Here is a 23117-nt window from a genome sequence, read left to right on the forward strand (position 1 = left end):
CCCCTACCTAACAGCCATCGACCTTTTCACTGTCTTTCTAGTTTTGCCTTTTCCAGTATGTCATAAATGCTAAAACCATCTGGGATGGAGCCTTTACAGATTGGTTTCTTTTTGTCAGCAACAGGCGCCAAAAGTTTTTCCATGTCTCTTGTTTCTTTTACGGCTGAATAGTATTCCACTGCACATGTGCACCACTCACCAGTGTAGCCATTCACCTATTCGAGGATATCTTTCTTGGCTGCTACCAATTTTTGGCAATTATGAATAGAGCTACTATACACCCTCATATGCAGGTATTTGTATAGACCACATGCAAAGATCTTCAGATTGATCTCAGGTCTTCTGCTTCTACTTGGCTTTTCTGAAGAGTACACAAGCTGGGATTTTCATCTTAAGGTCTTTCTTACCAGGTGAGCTGGTGAAATGGGGAATGTGGGATTTCATCCCGTGGGAGTTCACTGACTCTCTGAACTCCAGCTTACTTATCAACTGGAGAAGTGCTAACATAAAGGCCAGGAAATATGTGTGAAGATGATGGTTACATAATAAGAAATGGCCAATAAGTATCTTCCGTATGTCCTTGCACTCTCTACTCCCTTTCCCCATTCTCCCTTCATCCTTTCCTGCTAAGAAATTCAGAAAAGTAGATTTCCAGATGATCTTCTGCTTGAATTTTCACGTTTTAATTCAGTATCTGAGGATTTTCAATACCACCCTGATTTCCATCCTTAAACAATCACACATTATAAATCCTGAATATATGCTGACGTTTCTCTTTGGGATCTGCACTTACGATAAAAAGAGAAATTGGGTTAATTCCAAGGTGAGTCTTCATTGGCTGGAAGCAGCAGTTGCCTGTTGAGTTGGGGGAGGGCCCTGGTGGCCTGTGAAGGAGAGGGAGGACAGCCGAGGAAGTGCTGCAGTGCTCACTCACAGTTGAGGATTCATTAGATGTCACAGATTGGATAGTAGGTTCTATGCTCAAGGTTTATGCCACGTAGGTTTATGCCAAGTCTGGATGGCTCGTGACATGGCTGCAGATGTCACAGGTCAGTGAACACACTAGCAGTGTGGCCTGGTCTCTCTGATTCATAGATGTTGGAAGCTGTGTCTACACGGTACTGCCATTAATGACTAAAAAAATAAAATTGTTTTCCTCCCAGTTGCTTCACCAGATAAAAGGAAAACCATTCGAATGGAGTTATCTGAGCTAAAGAATTGAGAGAGATTTCAACATGACCTTCTGTGACCATCTGTGACTGCTGCTTCAAGCTCTTCATTTGCTCCCTGTGCTGTCCCAACAAGGGCATCATGATCTGATGCTTGTCCATCTCTCTCCTGACGACTTTTCCTCGTTTTGCAAAACAAGATTTCTAGATTTCAAACATTCTGAACCTTAAATGTTTTCAGAAGGCAAATCAATACTCTTCCCCCCTGCCCCCAATCCTTTGGAAGGTGTTGGCCATTCTTCCTTGAATAGCCTGCCCACTCGTCTCCACTGCCTTCCTTCTTCATTACTCCCCGAGCAGCCTCCCTATCCCCACAGTGGATTTGGCACCCTGCCGTATCATGTGCCTGGTTGCATCACTTCCTTCCCTCATCACAGCACTCCTCTGTGTTTTTTCTTTTTTTTTTTTTTTTTAATTTTTATTTATTTATGATAGTCACACAGAGAGAGAGAGGCAGAGACACAGGCAGAGGGAGAAGCAGGCTCCATGCACTGGGAGCCGGACGTGGGATTCGATCCGGGGTCTCCAGGATCGCGCCCTGGGCCAAAGACAGGCGCTAAACCGCTGCGCCACCCAGGGATCCCCACTCCTCTGTGTTATACTTACCTGCTCTTGTGTCTTCCTCCCTCTGCTGGCACGCCAGCTCCATGACAGCAGAAGTCAGCTTCACTCCATCATGCCCACAGCATGGGGCCCCGTGCCTGACCCCGAGTGGGGTCTCAACGAATGAATGAATGAATGAATGGACTTAAAACTAGGCACAAGAAGCCGGAGGCACATGTTAAAAGCAGAGGAAATACTTGAAGAGAGGAGGAGCTTAGCGTCAATGCTACTCATACCGCACTGTAAAGACAAGCAAATACATTTAGCAAAAATATCATCGTCCCCAGATAAGCCAATGGCACATCTCTAGGCCTGGTCACTCACTGCCCATTACTTATCCAGTATCCGTATGTCTCTTCTTCTTTACTAATAGAATCCCAATTTTGTTCAAGGAGACAGTGTTCCACATTTTTAAGATAAAAGCAAGATATTCTCTTGCAATTGGAGGTAGCCATCTCAGATATTTCTTACCAGTGAGAAGCAGAATATTTCTGGGACCATTTGGTTTTCCCTATAGAAATTGAGCCTTTCCTTCTTGTTGCTTCCCTTTCTCTCCTTTTGCCTGGAATGCAGAGGGAAGGCCAGGGTACAACCACCATAAGGATGAGGCTACATTCTAAGGAAGGCAGATCAGAAGGATAGAAGAAGGCTTGGACTTTAAAAACTTGGTGGAGTCTACCTTCAGGTGTCTCACTGGGTGATAAAATAAACTGGTTCAGCCCCAGTAGACTGGTCTATGCTCCACATAGAATTCACTTTTGAAATGACACAGGGCCTCATCTCCAGGCTCCTGCAGTGAATGCATTTGATTGTGCGGCAGCGGGAGGGGAGGAGCTTCTGTTTTGTACAATGTGTGCAGGGCTGAGGAAACTAGTAGGGTACCCATGTTTGGTCATTCAACACTCAAATTAGAGGTGGCTTGGGCACCATTACTTCTGCCACCATGAGGACATCAGAATAACATTCATGTTCACAGACCTCAGGCAATCAGTTCAATATGTGCAAACATGTTCCCCATTCATCCTTCCTAAGGCTATCTCCCTTTCCAGTATTGCTTTCTCTCTTTACTCTCCTAACATACCAGCTTTCATTTCTGCCCTCTGGATGAGAGGTATGGCCATTTAAATTTTGCTACTTCTCTGCTGGCCTTCTGTGGAAGGAGCCATCGATACCTGGATCTGAGAAGCCCATATACAGGGAACTCCATCATCCAAGTATGTCTCATGTGTCCCAGCCTAGATCAGCTCTTAGAGAGTTGTCCTAAACCTCTAGGTCTGTAGGGTCTAAAAACTTCTCTTAGAGCCTTCCAGAGGCCAAGCACTTCATCTCAGTGATGTCTACGTGTGTCTGTTAATACACACACTTGCACATGCATTGGAGTTACCTGAGCAACTTAATGAAAATGCTTATTTTTATTTCCCACTCTGAGAAACTGTGCTTCAGTTGGTGGAGCCCAAGGAATTTGAACTGTCCACAAGCACCCACATGTTCCAGCTGCAGGGGGTCCCGGGATCAGACTTGAGAGAACACTGACCTATAATGGGCTGGATTGGCTCTGCCTGAATGAACTGAGCCCCACCTGAGGACAAGGTTTTGAAGAAGAGAAGAGTAGGAAGCAGTCTAGGGGTGCCAAGTGGAAAAAACGACCTGGGAAAAGAAAACTGACATGGAAAGGAGACCAGAACAGAAGGATGAAACTGTCAAAATCAAAGTTGCCGTCTTCACAGAGATTTGGTCATGTGGATGCTGTCCTCATACTTTACAGTGCTAGAATGTTAGCATCAAATTGCGTAGCTTAACGACAGCATACTCATTATAATAGGTTGTTAAACCAATAAAACACAAGAGGCATAAGCAATTTAATTACACTACTCATTCTGCTTAAAGCACTTAAATGAGGCTATGTTGACATGGTCCAACTCCTTACCCAGAATCAGATCATCTAGAATTCAGAAGAGGCCATGTGTCAGTATTCAAGGGAGATGGGGTACGGTGTGTCTTGAGTCATGTAACATCTGTGTGGTCAGGAGAATTCTTATTTTAGAGAAAAATGAGACAGATTTAGAAAGAACACTTCATCACCTCTGGGCCACAGGCTCTTTATTTCTTGGGTCAAACAAATGAGCGTTTAAAGCTGAGTCTGAGCCTTGAGAAAACAAGATTCACAGCAGGGCTTGGTGGTATAGGAACACAACTCAGGCTGGAGCCGGAGCACCCAGAGCTGCTCACGTATAACCCCACCGAAGCTGAGCTAACGAGGATTAATTGGGCCTTCTTGTGCACCGAGCTGAGGTTAACTGGGTCCCTGGACACGCTGACCTTTTCATTTACTCACCATTTAACACGTGCTCTTGGTCACTTGTTTGGAGCTTGAACAGTGGTAGGTTTAAGGCAGTAGCCACATTCTTGAGCATGTTCATCCATCCTACCTTGCTTCATTTCCTTCTTCCTTCCTTCCGTCTGCTCTTCTTCTGGTCTTTAGAGGAAGGCAGAGGGCCCTCTAAGTGGCATCGTTCTGCCAACAGAAGACAAACATTACTTGTTGTCTGGCCCCCTCTCTAGGGGTGAGGGAGGGCAGCACTTAATGAGGCCCCAGCCTCAGCAATGGAGCTGAGAACTTGAATAGCATGAATCTGCTCCTGGTTGGTGGCTCCAGCTGCCCCTCCACACCCTCTCGGCACCGTCTGGCCAGACTCCCCACCTCCCTGCCCCACTAGCTGACAGGCTGTGAAGCCAGTGCGTGCGCAACGGAGGGGTGGGGGGGCAGTGACCCTGTTCTGCTCCTCAGTGGCTTTCTTTTTTTTTGCCACTAGCTGCCTGCTGAGTTCGCTCAATCTGTTCCTTCAGCCAGTCAGTGGAGGGCTGACGTACCCAATCAACACAGGCCAAGACTAATTTGCATTTAGCCTGGACCTCTTATGGCTGCTGTCTTCATATTGCTAAGATGACAAGGTTCCTAAAATTATCTCTGGCTATTTAGTACAACCAGGTGGCCTCGCGGAATCCAAATAAGATGAATAGCAGGTGGATTCATGCTTGCTCTTTCAGGCTTTCATACAACCACTCACAATGCAGCCTGTTTAGTCCTACACGAGGTGACTTAAATTCTCATTCAGGAACCTCCAGGCCCTCCCCCTTATCATTCTGAAATGACATACAAAATACCACGTGTGAGTGTGTGTGCTTGTGCACACCCTGGTCCCTGCAGAGGATCCCTGTTTCCCTTATACTCCCAAGTGGTCCCAAGTCTTGGAGGCTTAAGACACACCAGTTAGATTCTCACTTTTATGCTCTGGCCCAGGGTATTCACACTCTGTTATGCACATGGCAGAGGATTTGTGAGATACTCAGACGAATATTTTTAATTTTAATGTCTTAGAAAAAATAATTAACTATGGAGCAAAACAGCAATTTTGTGGATTCTTCAATTTGAAGCAAGATTATTTTTAAATAGTCGATTTAAACAAATATATCATTGAAATAATTATGCAGGTGGCATGCTAATATATCAAAAGTCAGGAAGAAGGCAGCTTGTAGCTATTCGGGAACTCACTCTAGCCACTCGGGCTTCTTTGTTGTTCCATGCCCTACAATGCCCTAAGCTTTACCTCATGTCAGGGGTTGCTCCCTGCCTCCTGTGCTCCCAGTCCCAGTCCCATGGGGAGCCCACCTAACACCTGCTCATCCCCTAAACTCAGACCCAGCCACTTACTCTCTGAATCTTTTTTGACCTGCAGGAAGAGCAACCCCTCACCCCGGTCCCCCTCGGTGGCCACACGGTCTTCTCTCACACTGTTGTCAACAGATAAGTCAATGTTTTTGTTGACTGACTGTTTCTTCAGAGGCAGAAAGCTCCTTGAGGGTGGAATCAGGTCTCCTTCACACAAGGATCCTTGCTGACTTGCCTGTTGCTGAGTTCATTAGGGATGCTCAAAAAAAAAAAAAAAAAAAAAGTAAAACAGGGGCACCTAGGTGGCTCAGTGGTTGAGCGTCTGCCTTTGGCTCAGGTCGTGATCCTGGAGTCCCAGGGTTGAGTCCCGCATCAGATTCCCCGCAGGGAGCCTGCTTCTCCCTCTGCCTATGTCTCTGCCTCTCTGTGTGTCTCTCTCATGAATAAATAAATAAAATCTTAAAAAACAACAATTAATAAATGGCTTAACAAAATGTTCAAAAAAAAAAAACCTAAAATAAACAAATGGGTAAATGCGTGCATGGATGAATGGAGAAGCTCATATCTTTACCTCCTTAAGAAGATAATCAGATCAAGGCCCCTTGCTAAAAAATGTCTGTATCTATCAAACCTTTTGCAGCAATTTATGTTAGAAAATGTTCTACAAAAAAAGAAAAGAAAAGAAAAGAAAAGAAAAGAAAAGAAAATGTTCTACAGCAGGAAACATAATATTTAAGAGCATACAATTACAAGACTGATAGACCTGGATTCTAAGTTTGAGTCTAACAAATTTGCTTGATGGCCTTAGACAAGTACCTTAACAACCCTAAGTTTCCTTATTGTGAACTGGAGGGAGCAATAGCAACTATTCATACTGGGAAAATTCAAATAGCCCACATATATATTAAGCACAGTCCTGGGCACATAGTTTAGAGAGGCACTATAGAGAATTCCTGAAAAAATTATCCACTTAAGTTGTTTTTTCTTAGCATGGGTCTTCCTGTCTTCATCTACAGAGGATATCAGATATCATGTAACATGTGCTTAATTATGTAGTGTTTTCAGTGGGAACATCACAACTATAACCCATTTTTCTTGCTACGTCACTGTCCCCTCCATTGATATCAAGCCACCACACATCCTATTTTTCCTACAATCTGACCTGCCTCTGACATCTTCCCACCACATTTCTTCATTCCTGCAAATACCTTTGCTAGTTTCTATTTTCCTCCATAGCTCCACATCTCACTCTCCCCATAATGTGCTTCATGTGCAACACACACTCCTGACATGGATTTCACAGAGAACATGAGGACAAGGACTGGGATTGTTCCCCATCTGAGTGACCTTCCAATTTGTCTGCAGCATCTCTTACCTCTGCGAGGCTGACTTCTACACATCTTCCTCTGGGGTTCTGTTCCTTCTTAAACTTTCTGCCTCTACCTTATCCCAGGACCATTTGTTTTCCACTGACATTCTGCCTTCTACATGCAAACATTCTTAAAATCCACCATCCTAAAATGCACCAAGCAACAGAGCAAGATAATCCTTATTTTGTCCCTTAAAAGCTCAAGACTTAACTCTTTCCCTGTAGTGATAGTCCGCTTTCCTGACATTTTTTGCTTTCTCATCCTCACTTTCTTCCTTGTCAAGCTCTTCTCTGTCTTTTGACCTCAGGATTAAAAGTCTTGTCTCTAAGGTCCCTGAAAATTCAAACAACCAAATCGACTGACTGTTCTCCTGTATAAGCTCTTGCAGCATTAATGGCATTTACTGACCCTGCTCATTCCTTAAAACTCACCTCTCTTTTGGTTTCCATGATTTTACCTCTCTTTCTGCTGCTTTAGCCACATTCCCCATTTGTACTATCGATCTTCTGACTCTTTCTATTACCCTAGGATCTTATCTATAGCTATTTTTCTCACCACACACCAGGCCGATCTCATTTACTCTCACACATACCTCAACTCTCACCAATCTGCTCTCAAATCTCTCTCCAAACTCTCTTCGAATTCCAGACCCTGATTTCCAGCTAATCTACTCCCACATGTACTGCAACTGTGACATACGGACAGCAGAACTCATTACCTTCCTCCCAGACCAAAGCCTTTCTGCCTCAAGCTAAAGCACACCTTGATTCTAACTCACAGACTATGAATTAGACACCTGAGCAAACCCTGCTTTACTGAGCTGTACCCATGGACAAGTAACTTTGTCTCTTGTTGCCTCAGTTTCCTTACTTGTAAAATGGAAAGACAATTCTGGGGCATCTGAAACCCACTTGCATGTGAGTGGATGAACTAAGATAACACACGTAAAATCCAAAACACAAAGGAAGCCCCCTCTCTCTGGGTTGCCTTATTCACCTGGTCAACCAGGAACACTTCTCTTCGTCACTCTTCTCTAGTCTGTCTTGATGCTCTGAGGCAGAACCTTTTTCCTCCACACTGACATGTCCTTTCTTGAAGCCTGGATTCCTTACTTCCATAGATCTCTGTTCATATGCTGTCTTTTCCTTTACTTTGTGATCTCCTGAGTTCACATCGAGTCTCTGAATTCTCACATCAGGCATTCAATGAACCAGGCAAATTTAGGTGTTCAACATATATTAGGTGAATTCCTTTAAGTTGAACAAAGCTTTTTAAAAATTACATAAGACACAATTTTCAATAAGATTCTAGGAAAAAGATAGTAAAGTCCATGTCCTTAGACTCTTTTTGCTTCAAAGTGCTGAGTTCCAAAAAATTGGGTTTTCTTAAGTAACCTGGATAAATTCACTAATTAAAAGGCCTACTTCAACTGCAACCCCAGGAAGCCTTCTGGAGGCAGCTTTGGTGTTCTTGGCAAATCTCTGGGCAGGCTTTCCCATCCAACATGCAAACTGTGGAAATGCCTTAGTTATCAGTTCACTGCTGGGTATGTACTTTTCTTTTTTCTTTTCCTTTTTTTTTTGGAAAGGTAGATTAGAGTTTCCCTCCAACTTTTCTTGAGAAAAGCTGAAAAAATGGAAACTTCTTAAGTAATTGATTTAGCTTCCCTGAAGCTCCTGGTTCTTGGCAGGTCAGATATTGGAAACTGCAAAAAGATTCCTTTTTCTGTTGTGTTTTCAACATTTGGTTCTTAATCCATATAAAAGTGCAGTTGCTATGAGAGAATGTTGTTGGGTCACTCAACACAGGAAAGGCAAAGAATGATCTTATAACACATACACACCCTACAAGCAGTGGGGAGGGATGGGTGGGTCTTCTTATCTTTCTTGTATTTTTCTTCCTGAGAAAGCCTTGACTTATGGGAGTGGGGAAAGGGTGTGAGAAGACCTTGCGATGGAGACAGCTCAGGTCACCAGAATGTCTGCCTACTTGCTGCTGCGACAGGCAGAAGGCGAGGCTTCTTCCCTTCCTTCTACTTTTTGGTGTTGGGTACAAGCAGAGGGTTGCTGCAGGGCTGTGTGAAGACTCTCTTGAGACTTTTCACTGATGCCTTCTGTGTGTGGGTCCATTTCCCTTATTCCCCCCACAACCCCCGCCATTCTGCAGGCAGCAAACAGAGGCCCTGAGAAGCTAACCCTCAAAAATGGGACCGTGGCTGAAAGTTCCAATGAAGCCTCTCATTTCTGATGTTCAGGGTATACTCCACAGGTCTATTCCTGTTGACACATGGGATAGATGCTGCTCTAAATAGACCAAATAGCCATATTTTACTCACTAGTACTGTACCTGACTCTTCTATGGCAGAGGACATTTCTAGGAGAGGACATTTCTAGGACTCTTCAGAAAGGGGAGGTGATGAATTGCCTCTTGACATTGGGGGATCACTGTACTGGGCGACTGCTTTATAAACCCAGACTGACATTCCTGAATGATGGGTCTACACACAGAAGGAGAACAGATTGATTAAAGGAGGCCAGATCTCTGCCTCTCAGACCCAGTCTCAGAGTTTTTGCAAAGGAGAACACATGGACCTTCATCTCCCTTCTTTTGAGTTTCGGCATGAGCAAACTGAAGATGGGACTGACATTTGCTTCATGGTGTAATTATCAGAATTAACCAAGAAAATACATGTTATACTCCATGTAACATTCTCCATGGAGAATACATGTTTACTCTCTGTAAAGTAGAGCCTGGTGAATAGAAAGTGCTCTACAAATCATAATTATTGTTTTATTTCTTTTATATATGTTTTATTACCTTGTTTTGCCCTTGTAATTTTACTAACTATTCTGTTGGCAACTCTTTCTCCACTAGAGACCCCTTTTCTCATTCAAAGTCCCCTAATTACCTATTCTGTCCAAGGGAAGGTGTCACAAGGCTACCTCTCTAACAAGTGTTTGCCACCGAAGGCCAATCTCTCAGAATCCCCTGTGTGAGGGACGACAAGCCCTCAGGAGCTGGCACTCATGAAACAGCCTCAAGGCAGGAAAAAAAAGATAATCCAGTGTGTGCACATGGACATATGTGCGTGGGTGTGTGCACACGTGCATGTACAGGGTTTGTTAAGGGTTGAGGTGGGAGGAATTGGGGGGTTTAGATGGAGACGGTTAATTTTTTATTTTTAAGATTTTATTTATTTATTCATGAGAGACACAGAGAAAGAGAGGCAGAGACATAGGCTGAGGGAGAAACAGGCTCCCTACGGGGAGCCTGATGTAGGACTCGATCCCAGGACCTGGGGATTACGCCCTGAGCCAAAGGCAGACACTCAACCACTGAGCCACCCAGGCATCCTGGGAGGGTTAATTTAAAACCCAAAGATTTCTTGGAAGCAAAGGCCACTGTGGTGATGATTAGGGAATATTTGAGAAGGAAAGAGCTCCAGGGCGTGGGCAGAGTCACAGAGAGGAGTAAGAGGAATGAGGACTCCTTCCCCTGCTCCCCACCCTTTGCTCACACTACCTAAGGAAAGCTTCTGGGGTGTTAGGACAATCCAGGGCTAGCAATGGGGTGCTGAGAAAATCTCTGCAGTCACTCGCCACCTGGGTTTCTTTTACTCTCATCACTTGTATTCTTGTCTTTTTGCTCACGTTTTCTTGGCTGTGGCATTCTGACTGGTCTCCAGACTCCCATGGACCTCTCGCCACTCTCTTCCAATGTGCTAGCAATATTGTCTTTTCTCATATTTCTTGTTGATTATATTTTTTTTCAAGAAAGGGAAAAAAGTTTTCCACATCCACTCCACATATTCAGCCACAGTGCCTTGGATTAAAAGAGGTATTTCCTGTGAATTTGGTGTTTTTGTTCTGCCAAGCTCTAACCCTCTGCCACTAAAATAAAAACTGGAAACTCCCCTTTCTGAAGGGTCTCAACCTCTGTGGGGCTTCTATAAATCTCACTCTGTTTACTGCCCTGTTGCTCTAGGACTCTTGATTTCAAGGCTGTGAAGACAGCACAACTTCCCATCTAGAGGAGCTCATCTAACCACGACATTGGCCAGGACCCTGAGTGGCTAGGTGATTACAGAGGAGACAGGAGGCGATACAGGCCTAATTCTAAGTCCACTGACCCAACTTAACAAAGGAGAGGGCAGACATTTTAAAGTTCTTATAAAAAGAACTATTCTGGCATCTACACTGATTGTTTGTAGGCAATCCAAACAGTTTTGTGTGTTTAAGAACTCCATTCCATTTCTGGACTTCAATAGTCTTCTTTATGATTATTATTTAGAATTTCCCCTTCAAAAGAGATCTTTAGACAGCTAAAGCAGTCTTGAGGAAGAATGGAATTGGAGGTCTCACACTTCCTGACTTCAAAATTTATTACAAAGCTATAGTAATCAAAATAGTGTGGTACTGGCATAAAGAGAGACACAGGGAACCTGGGTGACTCAGGGGTGGAGTGTCTGCCTTTGGCTCAAATTGTGATCCTGGGGTCCCAGGATTGAGTCCCTCATCAGGCTCCCCACAGGGAGCCTGCTTCTCCCTCTATCTATCCCTCTACCTCTCTCCCTCTGTCTCTCATGAATAAATAAATCTTAAAAAAAAAAAAAAAAAAGACAGACACAGACCAATGGAATAGAGCCTAGAAGTAATTCCTTGCATATATGGTCAAATGATTTTTGACAAGGGTGCCATGATCATCTGATAGGGAAGGATAGACTTCTCAATAACTGGTGCTGGGAAAACTGGATAGGCATAAGGAAAAGAGCTAAAGACTTAACACCATATTCAAAAATTAACTGAAAGTGGATTAAAGACCTAAATATAAGACCTAAAACCACAAAACTCTGAGGAGAAAACATGAGGGAAAAGCTTCATGACACTGGATTTGACAGTGATTTCTTGGTATGACATAAAAAGCACAATAAATAAAGTAAAAAATTAAATTGGACTACATCAAAATTAAAAACTTCTGTGCATCAAAGGACACAACCAACAGAGTGAAAAAGGCAATCTAGGGGATGGGAAGAAATATTTGAAAATCATATATCTGATAAAGGATTAATATCTAGAATATGAAGAACTCCTACAACTAAACAACAACAAAAATAAATTGATTCAAAACCAGGTAAAGGATTTGAGGAGATATTTCTCCAATGATGACATACAACAAGCATTATGAAAAAGATGCTCAAGATTACTAATCATAGGGAAATGCAAATCAAAACCACAATGGGATGCTACTTTATACTCATTAGAAGGGCTACCACCACAGAAACAAAAATACAAGTATTGGGGAGCCTGGGTGGCTTAGTGGTTGAGCGTTGGCCTTTGGCTCAGGGTGTGATTCTGTAGTCCCAGAATCCAGCCCCGCATTGGGCTCCTTGTGGGGAGCCTCCTTCTCTCTCTGCCTGTGTCTCTGTCTCTCTCTGTGCTCTCATGAATAAATAAAATCTTTTTTGAAAAAGTAAGTATTGGCCAAAAAAAAGAAACGTGTTGGCAAAGATGTGGAGAAATTGGAAATTTGTGCACTGTTGGTGAGAAGGTGAAATGGTGCAGCCTCTGTGAAAAACAGTAATGTTGGTTCCTCAAAAACTTAAAAATAGAAGTATCAAGTGATCCAACTATTCCACCGTGATATATATCCAGGAGAATTTAGAGCAGAGTCTCAAAGAGATAGCTACACACTCACGTTCATAGCAGCATTATTCATTGCAGCCAAAAGATGGAAGCAATGCAAGCTTCCATGGATAGGTGAATGGATAAATAAAATGTGATATATGTACATACAATGGAATATTGTTCAGCCTTAAAAATGAGGGACAACTTGACAAATGCTACAGCAAGGATGAACCCTGAGGATGTTATAGGAAGGGAATAAGCCAGTCACAAAAAGATAAATACTGTGTGATTCCACTTGTATGAGGTATCTAGAGTAGTCAAATTCATAGAAGTAGGGAGTGGAAGGGTGGCTGCCAGGGGCTGTGGGGAGGGAGAATGGGGTATTGATATTTACTGGGTATAGAGTTTTAGTTTTGCAAGATGAACAAGTTCTGGAGGTGGGTTGTACAGGATTGTACATTCACCAACAGGGTGAATGTACTTAACACTCAACTGTATGCTTAAAAATGGTTAAGATGGTAAATTCTGTGCTTTACCATAAACACACACACACACACACACACAGTTTTTTTTGGTGAAAGCAATAGTTGGACCTCAAACAGACCAGGATTGAATCCTGTCATATCACGAATGTTAAACAAGTGGTTCAACCTTGGATAAGCCTCTATTCCCACATTTGTTAATGTAGGCTATGCATTTCCCCAGGGTTGCTGTGAGGATCAAATGAGATATTATTCGTGAAGCACTTAGCACAAAGTCTAGTACACAGAAGGCACTCAATAAATATCGGTTCCCTTTACCTAATAATATTCATGAGCACATGTCAGGGAAGACCCGCTGGGTTGAATGGAAATGAGGTCTACAAGGTCAGTTGTCAAGAAGCAGCTATGTGCACCTTGTGGGCTCGGCTGCTGTGGTCCTGCCAGCCAGAAGGGGTTGGTTGGGGTGCTGTTCACTGCAGATTCGACAGGCCAGTGATGTTTGGAAGCTGTGTTTCCGGTGCTTCCAGGGGGCTCTCCCAACTGATGTGGCTCCTTATCTCTGCTGACAGGAAGACAGAAATCCTCCCACACAGGTTTGCTTATTTACACTGGAAGTGCAAGTTGGGTAAGGGGCACGGAATTATTTAGATGTCCAGCCCACATACTGCCTTTTCTTTCCATAGCTGGTGCTTTCCAGTTCCCCCACAGAAGTTCTCATTATGCTATGGCTTTTGCTGGAACACTGGTGGTTTCCTAGAAAAGCTCAGCTTCTTTTCTAAACCTCCACTTGGCAATCTCACGATCTTTGAGTGACAGAGTTGGGCCAGGGTTCTCTGTCCTTGAACTCTGACGTGAAGACATTTAAAACAAAACATCAAAGTTTGAAGAAAGTATTTGAACGGACACCACTGCCACCTTGTCTATATTGGTTGGATGTCAGATGAAATGATGCTCTGTCTATTGCAGAAGGGTCAGTCAGAGCCATCTTGGGGTTCTCAGGGTAGCACGTTTCTATGTAATGAGGTAGGGAATGTTGTACAGAGGGAAGAGGGAGAAACAGATGAAAAAGGAACTTGAATTCTCTGGTATTCCTGGGCCAACCGAAGGCAGTGACCTCTAAGCTATGTAGAAATATCTGACTATATTTCATTAGTCAAGAGATTCTGAGATTTCCAAAGTCACCTCACCAATGAATGAGAGAGGTATGAGTTTAGAAGTATTATGAACCCTCCCTTTCTCTAAATCTTTTTAACCCTTCATGACCTGAAGTGCCCAAGATAATGTCTACCTTTGGACTTTTTCTCATTTATATTAAGCAATAGATAGTAAATTAATGAGTTATCTAAAACCCTTCCTTGGCTGAGTTTATCAGCTTCCTGTCTCTGAGACAAGAGTTGCTTGAGAGGCCCCTGGCAGGAAGAAGCAAAAGCTCAGAGTGGGTGTGTGAAGTGACATAGCAGAGAAAGGCAGGATGGCCCAGTGCTGGGGTCTCCACAGCATCATCTGAGGATGTGAATGCTTGGACCCTCCCCAGAGCTTCTGAATCAGAAACCTGGGGCTGTGCCCAGTGCTCTGATTTAAGAAGCTTCCAGGTGATCCTGATGCCCCTATAAGGTTAGAAACACTCCTTTACTGGTCACAAATCCCCAGTTTCTGTGTGCCAAGTACACATCGTGCTCCTGGCTTTGTTTTAGGTGTTTATATACTTTTATCTACTAATTACAGCAATCCTTTGAGGTTGAAAGCCTGCCAGTAACTCCTTCCTGCCCAGAGATGGAGGGACAGCTCCGGGCTGAGCCAGTGGTTTGAACTTTTCTCCCAGGACCAAACAGAAGTCATGACTGAGTTATTCTCCCAACCTCTGTGTCCTAAAAATGTCACTTGTTTTCCTCAGAGCCCCAAGGTATGAAAATATGAGCATATCATCACCTTGTACTGATTAATACCACATGTGATTATGAGAGGAGTTGTTAATTAATACCCAGGATACACTTAGCACAGTGCATGTTCTGAACATACTAAACTCTTCCCTGGAATTCTTACTCCCCCTCCCCCAATTTTTATTCCCAGGTCTTTTTTCTCTTTCTCACTAAAATGTCATTTCTACACCATTTCCTTCATTATAAATATTACCCATTTTTTCAAGTTCAGTTCCTCTAGAGCTTTCTTAAATGCTCGCTTTGGAAGGTCCTCATCCTTCCTTCCCTCTCTATTCCCACAGCCTTTTTATCTTCACAATTCCACAAACCCCATGATGCCCTCAGGGAGCCCAGCACATCACAGACAACCAAAATCACTTGTTGAATGTAGAAACAAACACCACATCGAAAAAAAATCATAGGCATTCTAGAAATATCAGTTTCTCTTATTAGTGTCATATATGAGATGTTCTAACTCTCTCACATTCTTTCTCCAAGTACAATCAGAGATTTTTTTTTTAATGGAGAAATTAGCCCTGTATCTAATACATTATGGGTATTTCTTTATTTTACTCTTTATTGTCAAGTTTCTCTTCAAAAAAGTCCACAAATGGAGATGATAAATAGGTTCCATCTTGTGTGCCCGTCCAGAAGTCTGGTTTGGAAGGCTGGAAGTCCCTTGTCATCCAAACTCCACTCCACTTTTGTGGTCCTGCATGATGTCTGGCCTGGATGAGGGCTCTCGGAGTTGCCATCTGCATACTGTAGGTCTGCTCATCCTTGTCTGCAATTGCCTCAACTTTCTTTGATTTACTGCCTCCCTCTATACCTCTTTCCTCTCTTTAACTACTCATCAGCATTAATCTATTCATAAATTCCCCAATGGGAATATAGTGGGTGCCTAACCCATGTGCCAGACATTTCCTTACTGCTGGGGTAAGGAACTGTAGGCAGAACAAAGACAGGAGCATGAAATCTCTAAAGAGCACCGACTGCCTCTGTGCCTTTGCCCACTTATAGGCCTGGAAATACCTGCTCATCCAGTCTCAGAAGCCTTCCTGATGCCTGCAGGTGGCACTGACCACCCACACGATGTCACTGTGCCATGCTTCTTAAGACCCAGATCATGGTGCCACATAATTACATAGGTTTACTCACCAGTCTCTCTGCTACCATCCAGTCAGCCCATCAGTGAGGAGAAGTACATCTTCTGCATGTCTGTCCCCTGGGCCTCCCTTCGTCCAGCAGGTTGGGCACTTAAGTATTTTTGAATGACTATGGATGGACTGTGAGATAAATAAGTAAATGAATTTCATAAATTTGGGCCAATGAGGGATAATGTATCATGTTTGTACATTTCTGACTTAATCCACCATTTTGCTGGAAAACAGTAGAGCTAAAGAGTTGTAAGTTGGGGACAACGTGTGATTTACCAAAGCCTTACTAGACCTACCTGATTTCAACAACTGACATTCCAGGGGTTATCACAGGAAGGTAATAGGATAGCAATGCTGTTTCAGCCAAATTTTTAACCAACCCCAGAGTGGCCCAGTGCAGAGACATATCATGAAGGCATGGCCTTCCTCTGGAAGGTGGAGGGAAATGGTGCTGTTGGAAGTAGGATTTGATTTCAAGTAGCAGCTGAACCTCAGTGATGGCCCCTGGCTCTCTGTGCTGGGAGAGAGTTTAATGACTTACAAGAGAGCAATGGGCCCAGAGAGTGAGTCATTTCCTCCTTCTGGCTCTCTGCGGGGTTGGCCTGCAAGACTCTGATTTGGAATGGATTTGGAGTGACCCCTGATGTGTTCTTACCCCCCACAAAGTAGCCTTAAAAAATATCTTTGTGCCTAACCGGACGTGAGTTAAACTAAAAAATGACTCTGTGCTAGCCAGTAACGTAGGTCATCAAGCTAAGGGGTGGGGGTGCAGCTGGTGAATGATGTTTGTGTTGTCTCACCAAGAGTGCCTCTTGGGGAGGGGAGAAATGTCAGGGAGGACATCCTACTAAGAGGGGCAAGCTTAGCCTCAGCCAAAGTTTCTTCGAACAGCTACTGAATGAGGCTGCATCACTCTGATGACTGCACTAGTGGGACCCGTGGGAAATGTGGAACCTTGCAGGAGAGCTAGACACACACGCATGCACACACACACTCACATGCACGGACACCCCAGGGTGGGTGCATTTTGTAAAGGGATTCTTTCACTGTCAGCACCTGACAAGTGCTGAACCTGAAGATTAGCAGGGTCAGCATGGTGGGGGGCAGAGGGGGCAGGAGAGGGTGGTGGGGATTGGATTAAAAGCACCTGCCCCCAAACACATTTCCTTGGTGACAACAGGTCTTGGTGACAATGCACAGGCTTCCTCATCAGCTGAGCATATCTGTGGACTAGGCACTGAGTTCACTGGGGACAAGGAGCCAGAGGAAGAGGGAGCCAGCTCTGGTTTGCTAAAAGAGATATTAAATTTCAACCCCTGGAGGAAAACAAAAAGTGAAAACGAAAAATGGAAAATGCTAAACCCCGGGGTTTATTTTTGGTGCTAATTTTGTTTTCTTAAAAGTGCATACCTGCCTTTGAACACTTGTGGAATGACGGATACACACGTTCCCATCACGGCTGCCTGGATGCCCCTGGGGCAGTGGGGCATCTCCTGGACTTTTCTTTCTGGACAGAGTGGTGACGAGGAGAGGGAAGCCTGACCCTCCGATCTGATCCAGCACAGCTGCATTTTCTCATTCCTGAGAACCGGACGAGTTTCCTGAGCCCTGGGCTGATACTCTGTACCATCTTTGGTGCAGCTGTAATTTTAACAGGGGGAGTCGACTTGAACCTCTCTAATCCTTACTCCAGACACCTTGAACTCCTGAGACTGGCGTGTATGCGTGCACGCATTTTTTTAAGGATTTTTCAGCTGTGCTTCTGAGAAAGTGGCTATATCCAAAGTTTAAAAAAAGAAAAAAAAAAAAAGGCAGGGAGGAGGTTAGTGACATAATTGCCTGATTCTGACCAGGAGATATTTCTGCAGCTTTAATATTTACAACAGCAAAAATAATGTTATTCTCCTAGGCTCACCTACTTGTGACTTTCAATTCCTGTTTCTTTTTCCGCGGCTGAGTGATTGGTACCATGTCCCCTCTTCTGCTCTGAACCGTGTTAGGATTAACTCAGAATTAAAAGTGTGAAGAAGCACCAGCGGGGGACGCGGGGAGAGGGTCTTGGAAAAACAATCGCAGCTAGTCGTAGAATTGCACAACCAACTTCAGATTTTTTTTTTCTCAAGACTTATATTTTGGGAAGGAGCTGTTTTATGAATGGATATAGACCTGACACACAAAACGCGTGGGATCCGTCTGAGGGCCTCGTCTGGGTCAGCTGTGACATCTGGCTCTTATGAATCTGGCATACTGTGACTCACGGATACACAAATAGTAATCCTTGATAGCGACCACTTGTGACTGCCGACAAACAACATCAAACGCCAGGGGACTGCTGTGGCCACCTCCACTGAGCTGCTTGGGCCACTGCTGCCTGCTGCTGTCGGGCGCGGGGGGGGAAGCCACTGGACCCCAGGGCTTCTGGCCCTGCTAGGACCCCAGGCAGCCCCCCTCCAACTACTAGCTCTACAGTTTACAGCCTGGCAGGGGTTGAGGGCATGTGGCCCTGATGGCAGATGGCTTGGATTTGAACCCCGGCTAAGCTACAGCTCAGCTGGGAAGGTGGCACATTTTCTAACTTCTCGGAGTCTCGGTTTCTTCATCTGTTGAGCAAGAAAAGTAAGACTTCATTAGAATAGTGAACATTTACTGAAACTTCCTATGGGCCAGGCACTGTTCTAAGCACGAAAGAGGCATTTATTTCAGTTAAAAATTTCTCAAATATGGTGTGGTTGGCCCTTTGGCCCCTGAAGACACTAGCACACAGCTGCAGGGATAGTAGGTCTTGCAGCCAGAAATCCTGCGCTCTTTCCTAGGACTCTAGAGCCGTGAGTCTCAATTAGGGCGAATTTTGCTTCACAGGGGATACCTGATGTCTGGAAACATTCCTGGTTGTCGTGGCTGGGGTAAAGGAGGGGTACTACGGGTAATTATAGGACTGAGGAAGACAGGGGTGCTCATCCTCCAGTGACAGGACAGCCTCCACAACCCAGGATGACCCAGCCTCAAATGTCAATAGCACTTGGGTGGAGACAGTGCCCTGGAGCCTGTCCTTGCAGTCATCACACTAACTCTAGATCGTACCCATTAGGAGGGGGTTAGGGAGGATAAAATGAAATGACGCATATAAAGCGCGAAGCACAATGCCTGGCACGTAGGAAGCACTCAGCAAATTCAAGCTGCTATTGCTGTTGCCAATGCTATTACTTGATTTTCATCCACGACTCCTTTTCTGTTATTAGCAATGTCTTGAAGGTTATCTGGACCCTGGTGTCATGTCGCTTTGCCTGAAGGGCCTGTGACATATAGTAAGAGAAAAAGGCAGATTTCCTTTCACTCCCTAGTGCTTGCTGCTGATGTTTCTCCCACCGGATGCCCTCTGTGGCCAGATCTACAGGGAGACAGGTGTCCGGCTTCACTTGGGACCTGCAGCCTGAAGCTTTGTTGGAGAGGTAGCTCACATTATGCTTCCTGCGAAAATCCCCTGGGTGGGCTGGGCTTGATGGTCCCCAGAATGGAGAACTAGCAGGTTCATCTAAGAATGGGTAATGCCAGTTGTCCAAGGGATTAGGAAACTAGTTTCATAAATGAAGGATGTCCGTGTTTTCTGGCTACACGTCTAGCTCCTGTTTATTTCTAGAATATCTTTAAAATTCTCTTCTTCCCTGGACATTGGAAAGTTGGGTAGATCAGGAGACAGTAAAGAAAAGTAAAGACCTGAAGGATCAGTAAATGCTGTACTTACTATAAAAGGTAATCTGGGGGAAACAACAACTTGACTTCTCTTTGTACCTCCGTCCAGTCCCCTGGAAAAGGAGACTGGAGAGCAATTTTGAGTCCCACATGCATATGTGTCACTTGCTGAGAGCTGCCTGGGAGCCTGTGGCTAAAGTACTCTTTGCTCTGTAGGCAGCCATCAGTGAGGCCAGCTGATGGCTGGTTCCAGATTCCTCTGGGCTACTCCATTGGCCACTCCATCGTGTCAGAGCACAGACATCTGCAGGCCACAATCCTTACAACTCCACAACTATAGTACGTTTTGGGCTTGGCACTGTTCTGGCCACACAACATGTATTGACTGATTTAATTTTCATAATAACCCAATAGGAGAGTTTCTAGTTTTATTACCATTTTAGATATGGGGAAACCAAGGCACAGAGAAGCTAAGCAATTTGCCCCCAAAGCAATTTGCCCCACAAAGATGAAAGCTGCAGACCTAAGAAATTAACCAGGGCAGCGCAGGGCCAGTGGCCACTTTCTCCACCACTAGGATGAGAGCTCCTGTACCTAGAAGGAGCCCGGTGTCATCTAGTCAAGGTGGACGAGGGTTCCACAGCTCAGCAAATCAAGGATATCAAGAGGCAACATTCATAACTGAAACATCTAAGTTGCCTGTATTCTTAATGAGCTTTTCTATATTTTTCAGAAGGGGAAGAAATTGGTGAAGGGGTACACACAGTTGTGGATGAAAGAGCCTTACATGAGCATGGTATTAGCTAGGAGGAAGACCAAGCAGAAGCTGTCACCTTGATTGGGATATGGGAAGGGAATATGGGGTTACAGAGGGAGTCTGAAGTGTTGGCCTGTAGCTGTGAGCTGCATCTAACTCTAGCGAGCTTTTTGCAAGTGCACGCCTTCCATGAGCCAGCCAACACGCGTGTTCTGTGCCACATGGCACCGGTCAGTGAACATGAGTGCCTCCGTGGTGAGGTACCACGACGGCTAACCGAGGGACTCACCACATAATCTGAGTATAAACGTCAGCCTGTTCATAGAGAGGTTGTTAAATACAGAAGTGCTCCAAAATTCTGTCACATGTTAGAGCTGGTTAGTCTACATTGTAGAAGATTCAAGGATGGGATACACTGTAGGGACTGAGTTAGAGGAACTGAAAGTTGAACCGATATCCCTGAAAATCCCTGCACACAGGTGAGGCCCTGGACTTCTGGCCTTCTCTGCTGACCACTTCTAATTAAACTACTGATGCCTACTACACTGTAATTAAGAGACTTTCAATCAGTTGATTACATCATCCGTCACCTGAAAATGCTGGTATTAGTCATTTACCAACCTGCTACCCACTAGACAGGAAAGGTTGGTGAGGGAGCTTCCTACATGCATTGATGTTCTATGGATTATCGTGTTTATATATCCAACAGTGTGTCTTGATCCTTAAAATTCTTCCCTTTATATGCTGAGAAGTTCTTGGGGGGCACACAAACCAGACCGTGTGTGTTGTGTTGTGGAGGATAATGAGATGAGACTCTCGTGCTGCTCTGTACATTTCCTAGGAGTGCCCATGGATTTGCCTTGCACAACCTCCCAGGCTTTTCTCATCCCTTTTGTAACCAAAGGTCATGTGGTTGCAAAACAAGCACCAGGACTAATGGGATGATCTGTGTGGTTCACTCACTGCCTTTTCTGCCTCAGAGGTTTCCTCTCAACCTTCCGCCAACTCCCAAACTCCCTACTGCTGTCTCCTCCCTCCTCCCGCCCCCATGATGCAGCACTGCCGCTCTCTGAGAAGAACCGCTATTTTGTGAAGTCTGATGCACAAGTACCAATCCTCTTCTTGTTGGACATCGACACTACTTGCCCTGTTCACCTTTTAATCATCTGTCTTTACCTTACATGACTTTACCCTCCTCTCTGATCTGTCATTCTTCTTGTACTGTCCCTTATGTCTTCCAGCAAAGACCCCTCAGCTTCCGAGGGCTCTCCATAGACAACTGCCAGCTGGGTCAATGCATTCCCCCAGTAATCTCGACCTCGTTTGCCCCCAGCTTAGTTTTTCCACCCTGCTGTGTGTGAATTCTGTACCTCGGCAAACACCAGTGCCATCTTCCTCATAACCTGGTCAGATGCCGGAGAATGAACTGAGACTCCAAGCTTTTCTTACTCCCCCCAATCCTGGGAGCTGCTGAGTCTGCTGTCTCCACTGCTGAATATATCTGGACTCTACTCCCTTTCCACAATCATTGCCTTGTTTGGTCCATTGTCTCTTCACTCTTACACAGCTGCCACAGTGTCCTGTGCTCCTGTTCTTGCCTCCACATCTCTCCTTTCAAAACCATCCTTACCACCACGGTCAGCCATATCCAGCTACGTGTGGTCATCAGGTCAAAGGACCTTTCATTCCAGATTCCAAAAGATGTCATGTTGTTTAAAGTAAATATAGTCACAATATAGAATCTGAGATAGTTGTTTTCAGTGTCTGTGCATGTACGCGTGTGCGCGTGTGCCTACACACACATATTCCCCATCTCAACTACTCAGGATTAAAGTGTCAGTTTGCAAGTTTCTAAAAGCTTTTTTTTTCATAGGGGGTACTCCACAGTAGAAATTGAGGAAATCAGACAGGCAGTTACATGGAAATTAAATTAAAATTAAATTACATTAAATTAAAATGTAAGCTCCTTTAAGACAGCTGCTCACGGTCCCTTGTTACGCCTCACAACACTTAGCAAAGTACCTTGTTTAATGTGATTGGGTTCAGACCCAGGAAAGAGAGAACTCGCAATAATCAAAAGCAGATGGGGGCAGCTAAACCTCTACAGGTTAAAATATGTCAGCCTTTGAGGAGAAAATGGGAGTGGATTTCAGAAGCAAAATATTTGTGTGTGATGAGTTGGAGTTTGGGAAGTTTTTATTTTTTGTGTGTTTTTTGTTTTGTTTTTTGTTTTCTTTCTTTCTGTCTTTCTTTTCTTTTTTCGTTTTCTATTTTTTTTTTTTTTTGAATGGAAAAAAAGACGCCCAAAGGAGCCAGGGAGACGCTAATGGATGAAATGCTTTGCACATATGGGATGGAAAATTGTGCTCAGTTAAGTCAAAAAGCAGCTTCTGAAGAACGTATTGTGGCTGCGGCTTCACAGGTGCCTGACCCGCTGGCCCTGCTACATCACTGCACCATGTGTTTGGCGCTGGTCCTCCACTCTAGCCGCCATGCAGGAAGATCATATTCAGTGAGGCAGAAACTTCTAGAACTGCTTGGAACTGCTGCTTATGCCAAAGAAGATCCCCTCCTTCTCACCCTTTTATCCACACACAGGAGCATTAAAGAACTAAA

At 44.4% G+C, this 23117-nt stretch overlaps 2 long non-coding RNA genes across 3 annotated transcripts in view; both read right to left on the bottom strand.

Moving 5' to 3' along the window:
• Positions 1 to 18533, bottom strand: part of LOC144293044 (uncharacterized) — a 76849-nt gene extending 58316 nt beyond the window's left edge. Inside the window, exons 1-5 of one of the 2 annotated variants that reach the window (XR_013360517.1) lie at positions 17970 to 18533; positions 17465 to 17828; positions 16056 to 16183; positions 4168 to 4347; positions 1836 to 2072 (exon numbers count right to left, since the gene is read on the bottom strand). This is a non-coding gene — a long non-coding RNA (uncharacterized LOC144293044). Of the gene's footprint in view, positions 1 to 1835; positions 4348 to 16055; positions 16184 to 17464; positions 17829 to 17969 lie in introns of both variants that reach the window. The other variant, XR_013360516.1, reaches the window with a different exon arrangement.
• A 2-nt stretch (positions 18534 to 18535) lies between these two features.
• Positions 18536 to 23117, bottom strand: part of LOC144293045 (uncharacterized) — a 95711-nt gene continuing 91129 nt past the window's right edge. The window contains exon 4 of the long non-coding RNA XR_013360520.1: positions 18536 to 18654. This is a non-coding gene — a long non-coding RNA (uncharacterized LOC144293045). The remainder of the gene's footprint in view (positions 18655 to 23117) is intronic.

Source organism: Canis aureus, chromosome 21 (genome assembly GCF_053574225.1).
Source record: "Canis aureus isolate CA01 chromosome 21, VMU_Caureus_v.1.0, whole genome shotgun sequence".
NCBI classification, from domain to species: domain Eukaryota; kingdom Metazoa; phylum Chordata; class Mammalia; order Carnivora; family Canidae; genus Canis; species Canis aureus.